Genomic DNA, 25,055 nt, shown 5'->3' with positions numbered 1-25,055 from the left:
TGAACCTATCAGTTCTGGCTAACCAACAGACACCTGAACCTATCAGGTTGGTACTCTGACACACAGTAGTACCCTGTCTGACACACAGACTCCCACACCAGCTTCTTCTTCCCAGCTGCTGCTTTGTCACATCCCAGCGTCTCCTCTTCTCCACACACGCATCACATATATATACAGTACAGCCCCTCCTCCTGATGTCCCGCCTTCCACTCCCCATAGGATGGAACTTTCCCTCCAAACCCATGACAGACAGGTAACATCAGTGCTGTATGTAACACCTCCCCTCTTTATAAGTTGTTTTGTAGGGGGAAAGCTAAGGTGCTTTTTCCCAAAAAAACAACCTGGATAAAACACACAACAACAGTTATACATACCATATCATACTTACTTATACTTACATTCTAAGTTAACCATAGCAATTAGGCATTTAACCATTTACCATATACATTACATCAATTTACCTTTATTCATACAAACCAAGTTCAAAAAACAGGTACATTTAACTTTTTGTCATCAATATATATACATAGTCCATGTTTCTTTCGCCGTCTTCATTCTTCAGGTCTTCTTGACAAGGTGTCAGCAACACAGTTCACTGACCCTCTGACCACCTTCACTTCAAAGTCATAGTCCTGTAGGTTTAAAGCCCACCTCATAAGGTTGCTATTGTGGGTTTTCATTGTCTTTAACCATTGCAGTGGTGAATGGTCAGTGCACAGAACAAAATGTCTTCCCCAGATGTAAGGCTTGGCCTTCTGGATCGCGTAGACTATGGCCAAACACTCCTTCTCCACGGTTGCCAAATGTCTCTCACCTTTTTGAAGTTTCCTACTCAGGTAGGACACTGGATGCTGGTCACCATTTTCATCCTCCTGGCAAAGAACTGCTCCTACCCCGCTGTTAGACGCATCGGTGTAGATGATGAACTCCCGGTCGAAGTCTGGAGCACGCAGCACTGGATAGTTGATGAGCGCCTGCTTCAACCTCTGGAACGCCTCCTCACAGTCGCTGGTCCACGGGATGCGGTCATCGGCCTTCTTCCTCGTCAGATCGGTCAGCGGAGCCGCAATCTCGCTAAACCTCGGGATGAACTTTCTGTAGTAGCCCACCAACCCAAGAAATGATTTGACTTTTTTCTTGGTGTTGGGTCTGGGCCAATCACGAACAGCTTCTATTTTGGCCTCTAGGGGTTTTATCACTCCTCCCCCTACCATGTGACCCAAATATTTTGTTTCTGGGATACCCAGCTGCAGTTTGTTCTCTTTGCAGGGCCTGGGCCAAAGCACTCCCTCCCCTGGGTCAAAGTGCCTCTCCCTGGCTTTCTGGTCATCCCAAGCTTTCTTTCTGACCTTTTGAGCTTGCAGGGTCTCTGCTGCTAGCTCTAGGTTTCTCTTTAGGTCATTCCTCAAGGTGTCTATGTATGTCACAACGTCTTGTGGGTCATCCTGGGTGATCTGCTCCCAATCTTGTGTGATCAAATCAAGGGGCCCTTTCACCCTTCTCCCAAATAAAAGTTCAAATGGACTGAACCCGGTACTGGCTTGTGGCACTGATCGATAAGCAAACAAAAGGGATTGCAGCTTCTGGTCCCAATTGTTTGGATTCTCTGCCAAGTAAGCCCTAATCATGCGCATTAAAGTCCCATTGAACTTCTCAGTTAACCCATTACTTTCAGGATGATAGGCAGTGGTTTCCTTGTGCTTAATTCCACAGATTTGCCATAAGCGTTTCATGAGCTTCGATGTAAATGATGCTCCCAAATCTGTGATTATTTCTGAGGCAAATCCCATCCTGGACATATACCCCACCAAGGCATCTGCCACTGTGTTAGTTTCAATGTTAGTCAAGGGTATGGCTTCAGGGTACCTCGTGGCATGGTCCACAATGGTGAGAATGAACCTGTTCCCCCTCTTTGTGGCCTTGGGCAAAGGTCCCACTATATCCACCCCTATGCATTTGAACGGAGTGTCAATCACAGGCAAAGGGCACAACTTTGCTTTGGTCCTGTCGCGGTTATTCCCCTGCCTTTGACACACATCACATTGTTTACAGAACTCCCTGATCTGCTTCCCTATGTCAGGCCAGTAAAAATTCTGTGTGATTCTCTGCTGTGTTTTGTTCACCCCTAAGTGTGCAGCAAACATGTCAGAGTGCCCCCTTTGTAAGATCATGGGGCGATACTTTTCAGGTACCACCAGCTGACTTCTGATCCCATCTCCCCCTTTTGAGATATTCCTCAGGGTCTCTCTATATAAAATCCCCTTTTTCTCCATAAATCTCACTGGGGTTTCAGGTGTTAGCTGGGCGTCAGTCACCTGTTCAAAACACTTTTGGAGAGTGGCGTCTGCCTTTTGCTCCTGTCCAAATCTGCTGTCTGTGGTTAAGGTTTCCACCACAGCTTCTGAACTCCCCTCTGCTTCCGTCTCGGGCTCATCATTACCCCCCTGAACTGTCCCCGTGGTGGCTTGTGAACGTGTAATCACTAGCACCCTTTTCACATGTTCAGCCAGGTCATTTCCCACGAGCACGGCTGCTGGCAGAGTCAATGAAATTGCTAGCCGCCAAACTCCCCTCCAGCCTTGAAAGTTCACAGGCACCTCCGCTACTGGCAGTGAGATCACCTGCCCCTCAATCCCTGCCACCTTCATGCTCTCATTTGGGATTATAAACTCCCTAGGAATAATATCTGGATGGCACAGGGTTACCTGGGAACAAGTGTCCCGCAGCCCCCGATACTGATGGTCAAGTATTCCTACGTCCACCCCTGCTGTCTCAAACAATTGAGAATCTGTTCTCACCAGCAGGCAGCGCCTGACCTCTACAAGAGGACCATTTTCCTCAGCCTGATCAGCAGAAGTAGCTGTTCCAGATTGAGTAGCCATGGCAACAGGCTCCCTCAGTGACAATGAGCCTTGCTCTTTCTGGACACAGAACACAGCTTTTGGCTTGGTCCCACTCGAATCCTGAGGCACCATTCCTTTTAACTGCTTTAATTTCTCACACTCTGAGATTAGATGGCCCTTTCCCTGACAGAAATAACATTTTCTGCTATATTTTGAGTCTTTCTCATCTTGTCTTGGTTTTCCCTCCAAAACCTGAGGTCTTGGTTTCATGTCTGAGGGCTTCCCTTCACCATGGGCCCCTCCCCCTTGCTGCAATTTCTTCCCTTTTATTCTCAAATCCAGCTCCTTTCGCTTAGCCTCAAACTCAGCCCTGATCTGTAAAATCTCTTCCTCAGCCCTAGCTTTTATCTCTTTTACTTTTTCTACAGTCTTATCTCTGATTTCTTTTAATTTAATGTCTTTTTGCTGAGTATATTTTTCAAGATCTTGCTCACTTTGTCTGGCCTGAGCCTCATACTTTTCTCTTTCCGCAATTTCTTCATCTGATAAGCTGTTATTTTTCTTATTTAGGAATGTTAATTTTAATTGTGCCATTCTAACTCTGTGTTCCAGTTCCATCTCTTCTATCCTCATGGCCATTCCCCTTTTCTTGGCATCTGCCTCTGCCTGACTGATTTCAGCTCTTTCTCTGGCCTCCCTTTCCATTCTCTCTATTTCAAATTGCCTCATCCTCAGTTCATGCTGTTGGGCTATGAGCAATTTTCTGAGTTCTGGGTTCTGTTCTCCCGTGCTGTCACCCTGCACTGAGCCAAATTCTTCCTCAGAACCTTGGTCTACCTGGGGGTCTTTCACTTCACCCATTTCTGCCATCTGGCTTCGAGTCAAGGGCATAATCCCCCCCAGAACAGGCTGCTTTAAAAAGTCAAGCCTCAAAATAAAGCGACCACTTTTTTTTTTCTTTTGCCTCAGAACCAGCTTTCCCTATAGATTGCTGCTGTCCTTCAGCACTACTTGCAACTGTAGCGAGTCAGAGTCTACCCCCCTCTGCTAGGCCTCTCAGCAGGCAGGCTAGATCACTGCTACTACACAGTTTTGCCTCAGCTTTTTTCCCGCCAAAAACAGGCTGCCTCAGAGCACCCTAATCTAGTCTCCCCAGTTGGCACGTTCTTCCACTAGCGCACCTCCCCCTGAGGTACACCTAGAAGATTACCTACACGCCTCAGATTGTCCCTGACTAGACCCCCCTTGCTCTGGGCACACTTGCCAAGGCTTTGCTGGACCGCTGGACAACTGGACCAGTCGTATCCCACACGCTGGACACCAATCAATGTGACAAACCCAGACCTACTGGGATCTGCCACACGTTAACTAAGCTGCCACCAACCATTCCCTTTAAGAAGTCACACAGACCAGGGATGGATTTTCAACAAATAAAAGAATAAGGTTTATTTAAATCACACACAGGGAAAATAAAATGATCAGGTGAATAAGATTTAGTAACGTGGCTTAGTTTCACTCATACATACACACAGTTTGGTTCACACAGAACCCTTAACTTGAAGCACAGACCCTGAACCTATCAGTTCTGGCTAACCAACAGACACCTGAACCTATCAGGTTGGTACTCTGACACACAGTAGTACCCTGTCTGACACACAGACTCCCACACCAGCTTCTTCTTCCCAGCTGCTGCTTTGTCACATCCCAGCGTCTCCTCTTCTCCACACACGCATCACATATATATACAGTACAGCCCCTCCTCCTGATGTCCCGCCTTCCACTCCCCATAGGATGGAACTTTCCCTCCAAACCCATGACAGACAGGTAACATCAGTGCTGTATGTAACAGGACCCAAGGCTGTTTACATAATTAAAAAGGCAATATCTAAAAGCTAAAAACACTATGTATATTTAAAATATTTTTTTAAGTCAAACAAGTGCCACACTAAGGATGATAAACAAAATCGACACCAAAACCACAGCACTCCATTTAAAATACCCTCAGGCAGCCAGTCATTAAGGGGAAGCCTTATACGTAAATAAATGTAATAAGTAAAGTTCTTATACATGGCATTAGGAAGTCTGCTGATTCTGACTGGCAGTTTATGGGGAGCAGGGCAGGACCTCCACCTGTGACCCTCAAGAGCTGCTGCCAATCTGACTAAAAGATGCTGGCCTGGAGAACCTGTGGTTTGACAGTATAAGGCAGCATCGTGTGGGAACAAGCCCTCCATTCAAAGTGCATTTAAGATTCCATGCTTAGGTTTACACCGTTAATCTGCTTTAATCCAGGCACTTTGGCTTCCGTTAGAGCCTGGATCAGATCACCCAAATTTAATAATAATAATAGAACAGTGTGCAGTGGATATGCTGGAAATGTAACATCAAAGAATTGGAAGCTTTAAGACATGGGTTCAGATAAAGCTGCTAACAGAAATGACTAAGGAAGTATTTGAGCATTCAGCCAAGTTACTATCCAGCTCTTCCTTTAAGCAAGTTAATCTTGGATCCGCAATATCATAACATTAATAGAGATCGGTGCTGAAGGCATGAAAGAAAATGATGTCTGTTGCCTGCATGAACTTCCGATGGCAAGGCAGATTAGTATACTGGAATACGGAACATTACAGACATCTCCAGGGATGAAGTATTATTGGTTTTTAAGAAGTTGCCCATAAAGTGGTGCTGGTGTAAGACTGCCTTCTCTGAATGACTATTTTCTTAAGTGTCTGAAGACTTGATTCCACTGGAAACAAAATCTATGTTCTGCTGGGGATGGTATGACACAAATGTAAGCCTACACAAAAGGCACATGCACACGCGGACTACTCTGCCAGGGGAGCCGGTTTTTCTGTTCTCCTGCCAGAGGTCCATTTATTTTGAGGTGGATTACAGTAAATCAAATCAGCATATGCTTCGCATTTCTTCCTTTTTCTTTTTTTTTTAACCATCAGTCAGCCAAGCCAAGCCTTCCCCCCCCTCCTTTCAGGCCCCACCACCTTCCTCCCCTTCTGCCCCACCCCTCAACCAACCTCTTCTCCTCACCACATATTTCATATGATTTTTATATGAGATCCTCACCATCAAATTATATATCCCATCTCTGCCCACACTACCAATCCAAGGCATGCCTGTGATGCATATTTTTGTGGTTTGTGGTAGTCCTCGTAGATACAAAATACGTGCCCCTTTCCAACTCCTTCTCCTCCCCCTCCCTTTCGGCTCTCCTCCTGCCCCTCCCCATCAAATCTACCTGACAGGAAATGAAGGGGGCGCCGGCGGTAGCATTGGTGGTGTCATTGTGAGGACGCAGACTGTCGCGGCTGCCACCTCCTCCTACGTCACCACAAGAGATGACAGGCCACGATCCTTCACACACACACACACACACACAGTACTTTGCTGCCACCAACCACACATAAACCTGACACTTCAGACTTTGTATGGATTTAAAATAAAAAAGATGATTTATTGATTACAAAAATAAAAAGGAAATCACTGGGTAAATAAATCACTTATTAAACTATATTTCTCAGACCTTAACCCTGCACAGTTCTTGGTTACTAAACACACAGTTACCTAACCTATATCTACCCCTCTCACTCTCCAACTCTCTAATTCCCCAACAACAACCTTGTCCCTCCTTGTACACCCCCCTTCTATACACAAGCTCCACCCCTATAAGACCCACCTCCTGCCTTGCCATAGGCCAGGAAACTCCAGCCTTAGCCAAGACAGGCAGGTGACGTCATGGCACACGTCACATACCTTCCCCCTTAAATAAGTTGTTTTGTGGGGGAAAGCTAAGGTGCTTTTTCCCCAAAACAACTGCAACAAACATAAAGCATTACATTAATTACACAGTTTAACACAACTACAAATATACTTACACTTTCTCCATACAGGTAAATAAAAACATGCAATGCAAACATTTATCATAATACAATACATAACTTTCCAAACACTTTACATTGCCATATACCATACACAGAGTCCATAAGTCCTTTAGGTGTTGTCTTCCGGTCTTCTGGATAAGGCGTCAGCCACACAGTTTATAGTCCCTCTGACCACCTTAACCTCGAAATCATAGTCCTGCAAAAGAAGCGCCCACCTCATCAGTTTACTGTTCTGTGATTTCATAGTCCGCAACCACGATAGAGGTGAGTGATCAGTGCACAAGGTAAAATGTCGACCCCAGACGTAAGCCTTCAGCTTCCGGATCGCAAAGATGATCGCCAAACACTCTTTCTCGATGGTAGAAAGATTCTTCTCCCTGGGAAGCAACTTCTTGCTCAGGTACGCCACTGGATGTTGGTCTCCGCTGTCATCCTGTTGGCACAGTACCGCTCCCACACCGGCATTAGACGCATCTGTGTAGATGATGAACTCTCTGTTGAAGTCAGGAGCATGCAGCACTGGATGGTTGGTTAGAGCATCTTTCAGCCGTCCGAACGCCATCTCGCACTCTTCTGACCAGGAAACGCTGTTGCTGCTCTGCTTCTTTGTCAGGTCTGATAAAGGTGCAGCAATCTCACTAAAACCGGGTATAAACCTTCTGTAATACCCTGCCAGACCTAGAAAGGACCTCACTTTCTTTTTAGTGGTAGGTCTGGGCCACTTCAGGATTGCTTCTACCTTGGCCTCTAAAGGTTTGATTAGGCCTCCTCCCACTATGTGACCTAGGTACTTCATCTCTGAGTTACCTAGCTGACACTTACTAGCTTTAACGGTTAAGCCAGCATCTTTCAATCTTTGTAGCACTAACTCTAGATGATGCAGGTGATCTTGCCAGGTGTTGCTAAAGACCCCTATGTCATCGATATAAGCTACTGTGAAGTCACTAAGCCCTTTCAGAGTATGGTCCATGAGCCTTTGAAATGTGGCTGGTGAGTTTCTCAGGCCAAAACTGAGGACCCGGAACTCAAACAGGCCAAATGGACTACCAAATGTGCTTTTCTCTTGGGCCTTAGGATCACTTCTTCCTTGCAAACACTCTTTGGTTAGACCTAAAAAGGATACTACTCTGCAACCTCCAATCATCTTACTTAGGTCATCAAGCCTAGGCATAGGATAAGCATCAGGTTTAGTTACTGAATATAACTTGTTGTAGTACACACAGAACCTGACACTGCCATCCGGCTTGTCTACTAAAACTACAGGGGCTAACCAAGCGCTAGATGAGTGTACAATAATTTGATCGTTCAGCATTTCGTCTAGCGTTCTGCTAATATTGTCAAAGTAATAACCTCTTACTCTATATGGTGTTACAGACTGAGAAGCATTCCCTGTGTCATTCCTGGGTAGCACTCCCTTGTCAACACCAGGTTTGTCTGAGAACACTTCCTGAGGTTTTGTAACCAGCATTCCACAACTATTCTGCTGTTCTCTGGATAGAGCAGGGCTGATCTGCACTTCTTGTGGATTGAACTTCTGTGGGCCCCTCCCTTCCCCGAAGGGCAACCCATGTTCCTCCTTATCAGCCGCTTTTATTGCAAACAGCACATGGTTGGTCTCTCTGTAATAAGGCTTCAGGGCATTGATGTGAACGACCCCCCTGCCTAACCTTTTCATAAGTTTGGATGTATGAGAGGTTCCTAAATCTGTGATTATCTCAGAAGGAAAACCCATCCTACTCATGTAATTCACTAAGGCTTCTGCTACAGTCTGGGTCTCTATAGTTAAAATAAATCTGTTCCCCCGCTTAGTGGCATTGGGCATTGGACCTATGATATCCACCCCTAAACGTGTAAAAGGAGTTGAAATCACTGGTAATGGGCATAGCTTTGCTCTAGTTTTATCACAGTTAGAGCCCTGTCTCTGACAAATATGGCATCTTTGACAGAAACTCTTAATATGTTTACCCATATCAGGCCAGTAAAAGTTTTGGGCTATTCTTTGTTTGGTCTTGTTGATCCCCATATGAGCTGAGAAAATGTCTGCATGTCCCTTTTCCAGAATCATAGGGCGATATTTCTCAGGCACCACCAGCTGTCTCTTAACTTCAGGCCCCCCTTTTGAAATATTATTCAGTTTTTCCCTATAAAGTAAACCACCCTTAATAATAAAACGTTCAGGGCATTCAGGTGATAAATCTTTATCAGTCACCTTTGCAAAACAGTCTTTTAAGGTGGGGTCTGCTGTTTGTTCCTTGACAAAGAGGCTTTTCTGAGGTATTTCAACTGAGAATGCCTCAGGTTGTGGTACAAATTTCTCTGGCTCTTGAGAGTCAGTCTCATTACTGGCTTCACTTTGTACTGATTGTGCACGTGTTACCACCAGGGCACTCTTGACATGCTTTGTTAAGTCATTACCAATAAGAAAAGGGGTAGGGATCTCAGAAGACACCCCCACTCTCCAAAATCCCTTCCAACCTTGATATTCAATTTTCAAATCAGCTACTGGTAATGAAACTAGTTCTGACCCAATCCCTTTCACAGATAGAGTCTGGTCAGCAATCATACAACTTTGTGGTACTATGTCTGAGTGGCAAATAGAAATTTGAGAACAGGTGTCTCTCAAAGCAGAATAGTCATTTTCAAAAACTTTTATCCTGTCCCCAGCAGATTCCAATAAAGCACAATTGGTCTGTATGTAATAACAGTGGACAACTTCAGCGAGAGGTAGCTCCTTCAATGTATCCAATTCAGAGCTCCTAACTGCCTCTGCCTGGGTCTCCATGGCAACAGAACTCTCAATGGAAGAAGCTTGAGGTTTATTCTGAACACAAAATACAGCCTTTGCTTCTTTTACATTAACTTTCTGAGGTGGAATTTCTTTATTTTGCCTTGTATTAAAACATTGTGCAGCAATGTGGCCTTTCTTTTTGCAAATGAAGCAGATTCTCTCCCCCCATGAGCTTTTCCCATCAAATCTTTCAAGTTTCTCTTTTCCCTCCAAAACTTGTTTACTGTGCTGGCCCTGTTCTGAGGGCTTTTCACTAAAATGGCCGCCAACTTTAGTCTGTCTCTGTGCTTGTTCCTTAGAGAACTTTGGGTCCCATGTTTTCCTCACACCTCTCCCCTCATAACAACTAGGACCCCTTATTTGAGAAATAAAATCAGCGATTTGTGCAGCGTTTCTAACATCAGTTGGTTTCCGTTCTTGAACTAAATATTTAAGTTCCCCATGGAGTAAGGAATAAAACTGCTCCAGGCCCACAACATTTTTCAATTCCTGAAAAGTTTTTACATTCTCTTGTTCAAGCCACCGATCTAAACACTTTTCTAAGTTAAAACCAAGTTGGGTATAAGATTCATCTGATCTTTTAGTAAGTTTTCTGAACTTCAACCTAAGATGTTCTGAATTAATGCCAAACCGATTGTAAACCATTTTTTTGAACTCTGAATAATCTTTACTGAGCTCAACTGGCATATCAGCATACACATCAGCCATTTTTCCACTCAGGAGAGACCTCAAAATTATCATTTTCTCTGTTTCCCTCACAGAAAAATCAGCACAACTTCGTTCAAAGATTTTAAGGAAGTTTTCAGGACAATCCCCCTGTTTATATGTAGGAAATTTCTTCAAATCTGCTTTTGATAATTGGCTCTCCTCATTTTCCCTATTATTATTATTGTTCTGGTTCATCATTTCCAATTTTCTTAACTCAAACACCATCCTCTCTCTCTCCAGTTCAAATTGTCTTTGTCTCTCTTTTTCTCTTTCCTCTCTTTCCATCTCCATTTGTCTCATTCTTTCCTCCTTTTCTAATTCCATTTTCTCTTTCTCTAGGGCCATTCTTTCCCTTTCTATTCTTTCCTCCTTTTCTATTTGTCTCAGTTGAAATTCATGTGCCTGGGCTAATTGAATTTTCCTCAGTTCTGATAACTGTTCACCATGAGCTTCTTCCTGCACTGAGGCAACTCTTCCCTCACCATTTGACTCATCCCCAGACCAGTCTGACATTGCTTGGTCTCTTTGTTCACTCACTTCTGCCATTTGACTGCGCGTGAGAGGCATTTTAACCACACAGAAGGCTCTTTTCTATTTTCAAGCCTCTGTTTAAAACGTCACTTTTTCCTTTCCTGTGCTAAGGTCTGACACTCTCTAACAGGGTATACAAACAGATATGGCTAGGCTTGTTACTGTAGTCTCTAATGGCTTCTGCCCCTTCACTGGGCCTCTTGCCAGATTTAGAGCTACTTTAATTTTCTGCCCTTGGCTCTACTTCCAAATCCACCACAGCTTCACCCTCTCTCAGGTTCTGTAGTTCACTAGAGAAATCCCAAATCTTCGCTGCCCTTGGTCTGTCTGTCCCTTCCGAGTTCTCCCAACTCTGGACTCTCAGACCAAGTCACAACAGCCTCCTACTTTGGGCCAATCTCCCTCACAAAATGGACCTTCTAGAGCTCATAAGTCAGTTCCCTCACTCTGAAGTTTAGGTGCCTCTCCACTAGATCTGCTCCCCCCTGGAGACAAATCCTAGAGAGTTACCCACACCCCACTTCAGGTGCACCTAACTGAAATCCTTTTGCTCTGGTCACACTAGCCAAGGCTTTTCTGGGCAACTGGGCAACTGGACAACTCGTATCCCACACGCTGGCACCAGTTTTGTCGCGGCTGCCACCTCCTCCTACGTCACCACAAGAGATGACAGGCCACGATCCTTCACACACACACACACAGTACTTTGCTGCCACCAACCACACATAAACCTGACACTTCAGACTTTGTATGGATTTAAAATAAAAAGGATGATTTATTGATTACAAAAATAAAAAGGAAATCACTGGGTAAATGAATCACTTATTAAACTATATTTCTCAGACCTTAACCCTGCACAGTTCTTGGTTACTAAACACACAGTTACCTAACCTATATCTACCCCTCTCACTCTCCAACTCTCTAATTCCCCAACAACAACCTTGTCCCTCCTTGTACACCCCCCTTCTATACACAAGCTCCACCCCTATAAGACCCACCTCCTGCCTTGCCATAGGCCAGGAAACTCCAGCCTTAGCCAAGACAGGCAGGTGACGTCATGGCACACGTCACACAGACACTGCTGCAAAAGTTTTTTATTTGAACTAAATCAAAAAAACATGCTTTTTCTTCCAGTTTATTTTGGCAGTGGGAACTGTTTATTCCGGCAGGCCCAATATCAAGTTCTGGAAGAATATAGTAACTCTTTTGGATCTGTTGAGTTTTGGTCCTTTCCAATCAGATATAAAGTTGTTGTTTAATCATTAAGTCGTGTTTGACTCTTTGTGACCCCATGGACCAGAGCACGCCAGGCCCTCCTGTCTTCCACTGCCTCCCAGAGTTGGGTCAAATTCATTTTGCTTTGGTAACACTGTCCATCCATCTCGTCCTCTGTCATCCCCTTCTCCTCTTGCCTTCACACTTTCCCAACATCAGGGTCTTTTCCAGGGAGTGTTCTCTTCTAATCAGATGGTCAAAGTATTGGAGCCTCAGCTTCAGGATCTGTTCTTCCAGAGAGCACTCAGGGTTGATTTCTTTCAGAACGGATGGATTTCTTCTCCTTGCAGTCCAAGGGACTCTCAAGAGCCTTCTCCAGCAGCCTTCTTTATGGTCCAGCTCTCATTTCCATACATTGCTACTGGAAAAACCTTAGCTATGACTAAGCGGACCTTTGTCGGCAAGGTGATGTCTCTGCTTTTTAAGATGATGTCTCGGGTTGTCATCACTTTCCTCCCAAGAAGGATGTGTCTTTTAGTTTCGTGGCTGCTGTCACCATCTGCAGTGATCATGGAGCCCAAGAAGGTAAAATCTGTCACTGCCTCCATATCTTCCCCTTCTATCTGCCAGGAGGTGATGGGACCAGTGGCCATGATCTTAGTTTTTTTGATGTTGAGTTTCAGGCCATTTTTTGCACTCTCCTCTTTCACCCTCATTACAAGGTTCTTTAGTTCCTCCTCACTTTCTGCCATCAGAGTGGTATCATCTGCATATCGGAGGTTGTTGATATTTCTTCCGGCAATCTTAATTCTGGCTTGCGATTCATCCAGTCCAGCCTTTTGCATGATGTATTCTGCATATAAGTTAAATAAACACAGAGACAATATACAGTCTTGTCGTACTCCTTTCCCAATTTTGAATCAATCATTTGTTCCATATCCAGTTCTAACTGTTGCTTCCTGTCCAATATATAGATTTCTCAGGAGAAATATAAGGTGGTCAGGCACTCCCATTCCTTTCAGAACTTGCCATAGTTTGCTGTGGTCCACACAGTCAAAGGCTTTTGCGTAGTCAATGAAGCAGAAGTAGATGTTTTTCTGGAACTCTCTGGCTTTCTCCATAATCCAGCGCATGTTAGCAGATATGAAGTAGGTTGGTGTAAAGCACACTTGTGTTTTTTCCATCTCATGGGGTGCCTATATATTCATTTCAAAATAGTTATTCAAATCATTAGGTGTTATGCTAAAATGGAAAAAAGAGGTAGACCAGACTGAAGGTTTTAGGCAGTCCTGTCTGTTGTTGGAACTTAGGGACTAGAAGTTATCATTGGAGAGAGTGAGGGGACACAGAAAGAGTTCCCTGAAGAATGTGAGAACTGTGAACAACTTTGGGCATCCTCTGAGCAATGAAAGCACCCTGTTGGCTGATCCTTCCACTTCCGAACCATTATCAGTGCTTCCCAACCTTGGGTCCCCAGATGTAATTGGACTACAACTCCCAGAAATCCTGGCCAACACAGCTAGTGGTGAAGGCTTCTGAGAGTTTTAGTCCAAGAATATCTGGGGACCCAAGGTTGGAAACCACTGCATTAGATTTTTTCTGACACAAACTAAGATGATTAAAGGGAATAGAGAACTGCTTGGTACTGGTTGGAAGATGCTGGGGGATAGGAGTGGCAACCCCTTCTCAGCCATTTCTCTTGAATGCTCTGGTCATTGTAGATGCAAAGAAGTGAGCTAACAAGAGATGCAAAATAGACCCTTTACTTTCTGATTTTAGAGAGGTGATCATATGTGTTGCATATAACATGAAAAGCAAGCCATTCTTCTTTTAAAATCATGCTCTTAAGTAATGAGATCCCTTGATAGGGTACGAGAGTTACAAAGGACACAGGAGATGATTTGGAGACAAGTTGTTTGATGGAAGAAACAAAGTGTGCTGCTTATATGCTGCATCAGGGCACATAGGTTCTTAACCTGTGGTCCATGGACCCCCCGGGGTGGGGGATGATGTCCTCATAGGGGGTCTACAAAGGCTTGAAGAAATGTTATGATCTTTTGCAGTTAAAATCAAAAGAATGAATGAAAGAAAGAGGCAAGAAAGAAAAGGAAACATAAAACAAAGTAATTTCCTTTGCTTTGTGTAAAACCAGGCTTTTCTAACCTACCACCTACACCAAAAACACACAAGTAAAAATCAGTTGTGAAAATAACTGTTTAACAGCAAATAATTATTTGATATTTCTACACACTGTGAGAACATGCAAGTGAATAATGCTGAGAGACAGCATGTAATATTTCTTGTGCAGGCAGTCAGAAGCTGTGGGAAGAGAGAGAGGGAGTCAGTGTCAGTGTGAGTGAGTGTTTGGACAGACTTTGTGATCATATTCTTCAATTTATGCTAATAAAACCATTTGGTTATTGTGTGAGCAAGGAAGCTAGAAAGAGACACTTCTCGCCGGAGCACCATCTATTGCCACTGAGAAGGGGAAGAGAGAAAGAAGTTCAAGGCTGCCAACTCTTCTGGAGACTACTTCTATGGGTTCCCTCAAGGGGACCAGGGGAGAAAGAGGGCTTAAGGGTCTTGTGTGTGTGTGTGGGAGAACTGAGGGAGCAATTAGAAGAGGCAGGAAGGGAGGGGAAGGAGAGAGACCAGAGATAGAAAAGGGGAAGAAAGGGAAGGGAGAGACAGAAACAACAGTGGTAGAGGCAGGAGAAGGCAAGGAGGTAGAGAAGGAAGAAAACCTAACACCAGGGTGGGAATGGATCTGGCTAGAGAATCGCTGGACCCATAGGGGGGAGAGATTGACAGTGCCAAGGGAGGAGGCTGATCACAGATGGAGAGTGGTGATTCCCCCAATCGTATTGGGGAGAGGCAGAAGTGAGAGAGTGGAGATGGAAATAGAGAAAGGCAGAGTAGAGCAAGAAAGGAAAGAAAGAACAGAATGGTGAGCGTGGGAGATGAGGCGGAGGCAAGGGCTGGGGGAACCTGGGAATTCATGGAACCAGGGGAGAGGATGAAATGGGAAGAATATTTGAGAGATGTGTCTGTGCCCCTGTTACCAGTATCGACAGGGACAACAATAAAGTACCGGCCGAACAACTGGGGCCTTGGAACTTGAACTTTGGAAATCCCTTTGCTAAAGATAAATGGAAACCCTTTCCGGCTTAGTTGGAAGGAAAGGAGAAAGATTATGTTCAAGTTGACATAAACAGTTTTATTGACAGTTCTAAAATAAATGTTGAACCATTACAACTGAGATCTGTGTCTGTGTTTGGAGACATGAGAATCCCGGAGGAAGGGAAACAGCCAGAGCTTCAAACCGAACCTCACATGTTGTCAGGTGAAGTGACTTTTCGATATTATTGCAGTAAATTTTGTAACAATACATTTTGGCTGAGCCTCAGAATGGATCACTGGCTGAATTTGAAACGTAAAAGAACTGATGATGTTGATGAGGATAGATCCTCTTAAAAAAACCAAAGCTTCTTCCGGTCAAATGGAAGTCAAATGACTTAAAAAGTTATAGCAAGGAATATCCTTCGATGAGACTCTTCATGAAAAACTTTAAATAAATATTTGGTACACTTTAGGTTTTAAATCTTGAATTAAGTTTGGGTGGGCCATGTGGTGATCACCCTGCTTTGGCTCATGTAGGAGGTTGTTTGCATACACCAGTGGGAGAAACCAGAAGGAAGGGGGTGAGTCAGGGTCTAAAGAGGTTTAGTGAGTTAGTTCAGTCAGATAAAGTTTTGAAAGAAGATAGAAAGGTTTGAAGAGAAAGGAAGTTATTTTGGGTTTGAGGCAGATAAGAGAATTTAAGGAGTGAATAGTCAGAGTGTTATCTGTATTAGTTAAGATAGAAGAGGTTAAAGGAAAATACTGAAGCTTTGTGTAACTTTAAGAATGTGCTTAAGAACTATTCCTAAAACAACCTGTAACCAATAAACCTGTTTTTATTTCAAAGTTAAGTACTGAATGGACCACAGTCTTTCATAGGAAACATAGCTGGTAAAGAGATCAACTGGTGGCGGTGAGGTAAAGGACATGTTGGGATACTCATGTGAGCTCTGTGTTTGGTGAAACAAGCAGGGGCCACGGGTAAACGTCACAGTCTGCAACAACAAAAGATATTTTTTATAAATATTATCATACTATCGTAGCACCATTGAGTGTCCTAACCTATGGCATTCTGGCATGGTTTGGGAGTAGCTCTGTAGCAGACAAAAAAGCTCTACAGAGAGCCATTAAAATTGCCCAGAATATCATCGGGCTCCAGCTACCAACCCTGGATGACATCTTCACATACCGCTGTCTAAGGAAGGCACACAGCATCCTGAAAGACTCTTCCCATCCTGCTTATAACTTTTTTGAACTGTTGCCGTCTGGCAGAAGATATAGAACAATTAAGACTCGGACCACACGTTTTCTCAATATTTTTTATCCCAGAGCTATAATTGCAATTAATAATGAGCTTAAAGACTACCAGTAGTGAATAATTAGTTGGACTGTGTTACTTGGCCTGCGGTGTAGATGTTTGTATTTTTAGTGGGGACTTTTAGTGGGTGGGGAGTGTTGGGGGATTTTTTAGTGGGTGGGGAGTGTTTGGGGAATTTTATGTGTGTGCATGTGTCTGGTCTCTGGGTGTCTGTGAATGTCATTGTATGGGTATACTGTGTATATACTTACAATGACAATCAATCAATCAATCAATCAATCAATCAATCAATCAATCAATCAATCAATCAATCAATAATTTAAAGGGCTAATGAAAAGATTAAGAACTGCTGCCATAGTACTTAAAGCACTCTCTGGGCAGTTTACAATGACATTATGCAGGTTACACATCCCCCCCCCACACAGAGTGAGCTGGATACTTAATTTACTGATCTCAGAAAGAGGAAAGGCTGAGTCAACTTTGAACTGGTTGCCTGACCTTGTTAGAATCAAACTCAGGTTGTGAGCAGGGTCTTGCCTGCAGAACTGCAGTTTAACCACTGTGCCACAGGGCTCTACAAGGAAGCAGCATTGTAATAATACATACCTTTGAATACAACTTCCTTCCAGTTCTATATACATAAGTATATACTACATTTTCGTATTGTCTACTGTGAATATGCAGAGGCAGGAGGAGCTAAGAATATAGAAAGGAGATATTATTCCTGGGCAGTGGTTTATTTTGAAAGGGAGGAAAGTGGGGATGCTGGCATCTAGCCTGAATTGTTTCTTAATTTGAGGTGCTGTTGCAAGAATAGGAATATAAAATGTCTTATTCCAAAAAGGCATTCTGTCATCATGCATATCAGACCTGGGCAAAGTGTGGCCCGAGGGCCACATACGGCCTGCGAGCTGCTCCTGTCCGGCCTGCAGACCATTTTGAACGTCAAAACCATTTATAGCTTTTTGTCTAAAGTTGATCAGCTGCTTATCTTTAACATACCACAAAAACCTCTTTAGTATTTGTGAAGATTAACAAGCTTAAAATAAAAACAATCATAACATCACTGTTTCATTTTATTTTTAAGTAAAGTTGGTTTGGCCCCTGAATACAGTTCAGATTTTTCATGTGCCCCCCCTATAGAAATTAACTGCCCACCCCTGATATATATGGTGTATATTGCACAAGGCATAAAGAGTAATTCCTTGTGATGAGGTGGTTGTATCTGGAAAAGATGCTTTTTAAAAGGCTAATGGGAAAATGTGAATATTTATGTACTGGCTTTGAAAGCATTGTATTTATGAATGCAAGCCACTGTGACATTAAATATATTATCTATGGATGGTTTTGAATCACCCATTGTCTCTCTAGTTTAGGAGGATTCAGCATTCATAGGGAGGTTGCCTTGTCTGGTTGAAGCAAGAATTCATGGCCCGCCTAAAGACTCTTGGTCTCTACCAGTTAATTCCATACCCCTTGATTCGCTGTGCTGTGCTAGGCAGGATGGGAGTTGCCCAAGGGAATAGGATAGTGTCCCTTTTCTTGGACAGCTTACTAGCCAGTAAATCAAGAAAGGGTATCTGTAGGAATTTTACAGGGAGCAGGCACTACATAGTGGTGTGTTAAAATAAGCTGTGTGCATATCCACATCCAGCCACCTGTGGACAGCCATGCTGAATTAGTATTAGTGACTCTTCAACCAATTAGGATGGTGCACCCTTAAAGATGGTTTCCTAATAACTTCCAGGATTTTTTTCACCCTGTGGATGAATTTGATGGTTCGGGTATTGAGAAAGTCTAGGTGAGAAAAATATATAACCGATGGAAACATAATGCTCAATTCTAAAAAGTTGCTCAAACAGCCCAGGAATGTTTTGTGAAATAGGCTCAGATTGGAGATTCAAATGTGTCATCAAATGCAAATGATATGGGTGCTTGATTTGTGTCCCTCTTTGATGGCTTTTTTCCCTCTTTTGAGAAGTGGTGAGGAAATTGGAGTTCCCTAGAGAACAACGGAGTGACCTTTGAGTGGCCCATTTCGTTCATGGAAGAACCATACATTGCATTGCCAACCATTTCTTTAAAATGTGCTTTTACCTTTTAATAGTTTAATGAGAATCAGATGAAATGTCAAGTGTAGGACTGCACAACTTTCACCATTACGAATGTTCTTGGAAGGAATACTTAGAGATTACTGGCCACCAGTCACTTTTAATCTCCTACTGTTTCTGAGTGACATTTATTATTGGATGTAAAATGTAGCCCTTTAAGAACATCTTCTTTCATGTCCAAAACAAAGCTAAGCAAAATCTTTGACTGTAAGGATAAGCCTCAGAGGTATAGGCATTGCTCGATGACACTCAAAAACTATACTATATGTGAAAAGCTGGTTTGGAGTATGGTATGTGTGTTGCTGTGTATATTTTAATGTTTCTTGTTTTTGTGAATAGCAGGATTCGTTATGTAAACTGAGGAAATATAAACAAACATGCTTGATTTGCATCAGGTTTAGTAGATGCCAGCTTTTCTTGTTCCAGAATTTGGGGTCATGCAAGTATCTCCCAATTAGTGGTTTGGAATTTGTATGGACTGATTCAGACATAATCCAATCTAATTCAGTTGGTATAGGGCAATTCCAATGTTCATGTTCCACACTGATTTACATTGCAAACCAAAACATAACGTTCTTGCCATTTTGCATTGGTGCATTTATTTATTTATTTATTTATTTTATTTATATCCCGCCTATCTAGTCAATAGACCACTCTAGGCGGCATGACACATCGTAGCCCCTTCAGAAAGGACAAATCCTGCCAAATTGCGGACAAGCAGATCCATTAGTTTTTGTGTTAGCCATAATAGTTTACTATAAAAGCATATGTTTCTTTTTGTTTCTTCATTAAAAAGCATGGAATTTGGAGATGTGTTAACCCTTTAGTAGGGAGCTAGTTGTGACACACTGTAGATTTGTAGGCCTAGTTTTTTTCTGTTTTTTTTTTTTTATTATTATGGTTTGCTGAACAGTATTGTTTTAAGTTTGTGAATGTGTGCTGTTTCTCTGTCCTGTGGTAGCCTGTGATGTATTTGTGCTTCTTTTGTGCTGAGAGTTTACTCTGTGTGTAATTAGCATGTTATTAGCACACATTACCACAGAGTACAAAGGAAAAGCAAGTGGGAATGGGGGAGCACCAACACACTAAATAACACAGACTGAAATCAAATTAAAATCTAGCCTAAAATTGGGGGAGTGGAACAAGGAGATAAAGTGCTGCTGCCTAATGAAACGACCCCCAAATTGTGACACCAAGACAAAAATAAATAACAAATGTAGAGGAAAGATACAACTGAATTAGGAAAAATTAGAAAAGGAGGAATGGTAGGGTGAAGGAAGGAGAAACATAAACTTCAGTAAGCACAGAAGTACTGCTAGATACAGAGAGAGTGAGCAAGAGCGAGAGAGAGCTAAGTAATATTCTTCACTATTAATGTACCATCTGTTTATGCTATTAAGGGCATGTGTTTTGGTGGGAGTGTTTTTTATGATTATTATTTTTCTTTCTCATGTACTGTTGCCTGCTTTTGGAATAGTCTGATTCTCTGTCACCAAACCTCTCTGCTTTTTAAAAAGAGTTTTAAGGGATCTTTAGGGCTTTGGAATTGATTCTTTGTAATCATACCTTCCTGGATTTTTGGAGTAGTTTTAAATGATTCTTTAGAACTTTAAGATTGATTCTCTGTTGCATGCCTAGCCCCTGGAGGAAAGGGTTCCTCAGGGCTTTTGAATGAGTACTAGAGAGAACATGAATGGGGGAAAACAAAATGGAAGAACCCGAAAGGGACAGTCTTTTTTATGTGTGTGTGTGTTTAATGGAAGGACTGCTGCATGAAAGACATGCAGACAAAAGAGGTATCCTTGGAAGAAATGAAATGAAACAAAAATGAATGTTTTTGCAGTGCACAGCCCTATCTGTTATCATACGGAGGTGGGTAATGATCTTAATTCTCTGTCATCATTGCATCCTTGAGCAGCTGTGAAGAGGTTATAACATATAAATGAGAAATGAAGAACATGTAGTCCTGCAGATGTTGGACTACAGAACCCATCATCCCTCATCATTGGTTATACTGACTAGGACCAATTGGGTTTCTAGTCAGGCAGGCCATATATTTCCTGTCAGATCTTGGCTTTGGAGAGGTTGGCCTAAATCTACTTGTTCGTTCCAATTAGAACGGACCAACAGAATCAATGTATAAGGATTGACTTACCAAGTTTCCATTAATTCAGTGGGTCTGATCAGACCCTCAACAATTTTGTTTAAAAGTGTGTGTTAGAAACTTTTAAGGCTTGCTGTGACATCTTTGTTGGGCACTTTGAGCATAACATTGGTTTTGTTTATCTGACCTTGATGCTATTAATAAGATTTCAATGAAAGAATTCAGAATGCTTACTTGTCTGGTTTTAATGGCCTAAATTTTTAGACAAGGAGCTTGGAGAGGTTCATCCAACTCTCCTGCCTCCCTTGGCTAGTTACCTAGTGGAAAGGCATTGAGAGTGTGGCTGAAGGTGTTTATTAATTCCTAGAGCTTAAAAGCAACTCCCTTCAAATATAGTTATGTGTAATGTAATTAATTGCTTTTTTTTGCAGTAACAACTCTGTTGTAAAAATTCCAGTTTGTTTCTCTCTGGCAGGTCCAACTTTGAGCACCTGTTAGATAGAGAGAGAAAAACACCCAGCCCAACACACAATGTTGTCTTTTGAAATATAGGGGTTTGGGTTTTATTGAAAGATTAGATATTCGTCAGAATGGAGATGAATGGTATTGGTCAGATCAATCTCTCTCACCATAGTGAAAGAAAAGCCATTCCTTTATAGGGATTACATCTTATAACAAGTTGAGATCATTAGATCAAAATGTCCCAATTTCTTGGATAGTTTACACACAACACGTTCTGGTATAGCCTTGTACTGATGGCAGGTTTTTGGTCTTGTGATGCCAATTGACACTTTTGTACAAACATCAGAATTATACGATTACATGGATACAACAGTAGGATACAATGGCTGTTTTATATTTTTTAGAGCAAAGAGTATAATTACTGTGAGGATTTCCAGTGTAAGAAATGTCAGTTCGACCTTTCCCTTTATATTCCCAATCCTGCTTGGCTCTCAGCTGGGAGGGGGAAGAGAGAGAGCATCCTTGAGTTATTTGGGAGAAGCCCTTACTTGGCAGGAGACAAAAGTTTCTTTTGGATAGGCTCCCTCCTTTATGCTGCCCCATAGGCTTTTATGGTAATACAAAGTGTTTGATACATATTGAAAAGAAAATATATTGAAAAATGAGAAAGGGATATAAATTTTATATCAAATCCATAACTTATAGTTCTAAGTTAACAAGGGATAACTTTACTTTTATTGCAATATACCTATTTTCAAAGTTATTTTTATTGATTTTGGGATGGTCTCACTAAAAATAATGGAAGGAAAATAGCATCAGGATTTAGTATTGGTTCTTGCTGCTGCCTCATTCTCTGTTTTTGACTCAGCCTCCTATCCTTCCAAGGTCAGTAAAATGAGTACCCAGCTTGCTGGGGGGGGGGGGCAATGTGTAGCCTGCATAATTAACTTATAAACCACCCAGAGAGTGCTTGAAGCACTATGGGGCGGCATATAAGCAGCACGCTTTGCTTTTTTTTGCTTTATTTTGAGAGTTGCAGTGACAACAGGCAGAAGAGTTTGTTTTGTACCACATGTCAGCGGCTTGTACTCATTTCAGTTTGTTTCTATGCCAAGAGTTGCCATTGAAATAGCACTGGAAAGCCTGTTACATGTCTTTGAACTGACAGTGGCTTTTGATACTATAGTGTCTTATCAAGCTACTTATGTAGGTTGTATGCTATGGCAATTCAGTGGTTCCACTCATAAAACTAAGGCCTGTTTCATACAGCAACACTGGAGAGGGGGGTTCTGTTTGACTGCACAGCAAGACTATAAAGGACGATGTTCTAACTTAGCCTCATGGTCTTTTAATTTCTGTATGAAGTTTCTGGATAAGGTCATCCAGAGGTATGGAAGAAATATTAGGAGCATTATCATTTTAAAGGTGAAGATATAAGGGAAGCTCATTTCATGATTCAATGATGGGCTGCCTGAAGGCCAGAAAACTCACCTTGAATCTTGACAAGATGGAGCCATTGTAAATGGTTCCTGAGTCTAGGGTGCTCAACCTGTTGATGCAAATAACATTGTGCCATCTTAAAGACTAACAGGTTTTTAATTTGGCATAGAGGTTTGTGGAATATTTGCCATTTCTTTAGATACATAGAGGGTAGCCTCAATGGATGCACATGTAGTAGAAGCATGGGGACAAAAGGAGTATGGCATGCAATTGAAATCTAAAGGGTCCAGTATGCTGATGGTCCATCAGTGGTTGCTAGTGGTTGTTCAGTTCTTGGGGTATGACAGATAGGGGAACGTGGTATGTGGTTGCAAGAGCTGTTCAGAGGTTATTGGTGGGTGAAAAATACACCAAGAAGTAGATAAGAAGATTAACACAAGGTGAAGAAATGGCTTTGGTTAAGGCCAGTATGAGGGATGTGTATCGCCACCCCCCCAATCCACATTTGAATTCAGAGGGGTCAGAGTGAACAAGAGTACAAAAACTGCAAGCAGAGACAATTGTTCAGGCTGTTGTCATAAAACATACAACTGGGCTACAACACAGACAAACGTGCCTGAATGAGCTGATTAGCATAAGTAATGAGGTAAAATTCTCTGTCTGCATTCAAGCCAAAGCAGACTGAGTTTGATCTATTGATGTACAGTATTCTTGTTCTGAATGTGGTTCCTCTCCCCCTGAAGGACTAGCTGTTCAATTTACAGGCACTCCATAGTCCAGCACTGTCATTAGAGATGCGGGTAGCTTTGATAGCTAGCTTACCTTTCACTAGCTTCAGCTTGTCTGCCAGGTTCTTTTCCTGGATAGATGTAGTATGGCTAAAGTGACCCATGCTCTGTTAACCTTATAAGCTAAATAACTATAACATGTGATGGGTCACCCTTGAAGTCAGTTCAGAACTTTCACTATAGCAGAAATTCTGACTGTTCTGTTGCTTCTGAATCCAATTCAAGATGTTGCTACTTACTGTACCTTGAAGACGCCACTGCTTGGAACCCCAATATCTTTAGGAGTGTCTCCTACCATACCAACTTCCCCCTGGGTTAAAATCCTCAGATGAATTCCTTCTCTAAGCCAGTACACAATCTGAGTTGGGGATATTTTCTGTGATGGCAAGCTAAATTTGGAATGCCCTCTTCCCAAGGAAGGTATAACTGATGCTGACATTACATTATTGTTTTTGCCAGGACAACCTGTTTATTTATCCAGGCCTTTTAAACTAACCATGGTGTTAATTGGTAGACTAGTTTTGTTTACAGTCTCTTGATGTTACTGTGATGGAGTATTATTTTTGTTTTAATACTGTATTGAGAGGTGGAATTTTATAAATGTCCCTTTTTAAAAATAAGAATTCAGTTTATATATACAGTACCGTAAATACTTTAAAGGAATGAAGAAATTACTCCAATAACAATACATACACAGTGCCCGAGAGCATGGAATTTGTTTTGATTTTGTCAATAAAATATCTCCATGTAGCACACTGTAAATGATATGCAGCTGAGGAGACCCTTTTCATTTCATATCTTACATCCAACACACAAACAAAGGTCGGGTGGGGGGAGAGGAACAAAGTCTCAAAAGGCTGGGTGGAAAAAGCCCACTTCCAGTTAAATCCCTATTCAATGCTTTGAAAGGACAGAACTCCAAGAAATCCATAAAAGGATTTTATTTTAAAACTGAGATTTTAGGAAACGGTATTCCTGATCTTCTGTACATTTCTAGCATCACTTCCGTATATTTTAAAACCAAAATCCTCTTAGCATGCAAAGTAAATAGATTATGATATACTGAAGGATTAAGGATCACTGTCTGGTGTCAGATTAATCCCTCATATAGACCATCACTTGTACTGACAGAAATATGGCTGCAGTTCAGCAAAACAGCTCTATGGCTAAGCAACCCATTTCAGCATCCTTAGGCTGAACAAGTAAAATGTTTCTTTGATCTCTTGTTGGACTACATCTACGTCAGAAAGTGCATTTACATGGAATATCTTATAAACCATATGCTCTCCTCAAATAATTGTAAAAAAGCATATAAATCATTTTGTTTTATACACAACTTCCCAGAGTGGAATCTCATATTGTTAATGACGTCTCTCTCTCATAGCCCTTGCGTTACTAATGTACCTCCCCCCCCCCGGAGTGTTGAGAATCTTATGTATTTTATTACTTTTTGTCTGCTGAGGATATAAGCTTTTCAGCATGGATTTAATGCATTCATCTGACTCTTACTGATAAGTTTCTATCCTTTATTTTCCCCTTCTTTTACTAAACCCATCCTCCACAGGGTGTGTGTAGTACAATTTTTAAAGGGTTTTTTCTTGAGCGGCAACCTTAAAAAAACCCATCTTTAACACAGACTTGACAAGGGCTCTGTTAATCGGTTTCCATCTTTTTATGTGGACTTTAATGATAAACCTGCTTCAAGTTATTTTTCATCTTAAATTGGGAAAC

Source organism: Pogona vitticeps, chromosome 1, assembly GCF_051106095.1.
Source record: "Pogona vitticeps strain Pit_001003342236 chromosome 1, PviZW2.1, whole genome shotgun sequence".
Lineage (NCBI taxonomy): Eukaryota > Metazoa > Chordata > Lepidosauria > Squamata > Agamidae > Pogona > Pogona vitticeps.
The sequence above is the reverse complement of the archived record's forward strand: the minus strand, read 5'-3'. Positions refer to the sequence as shown.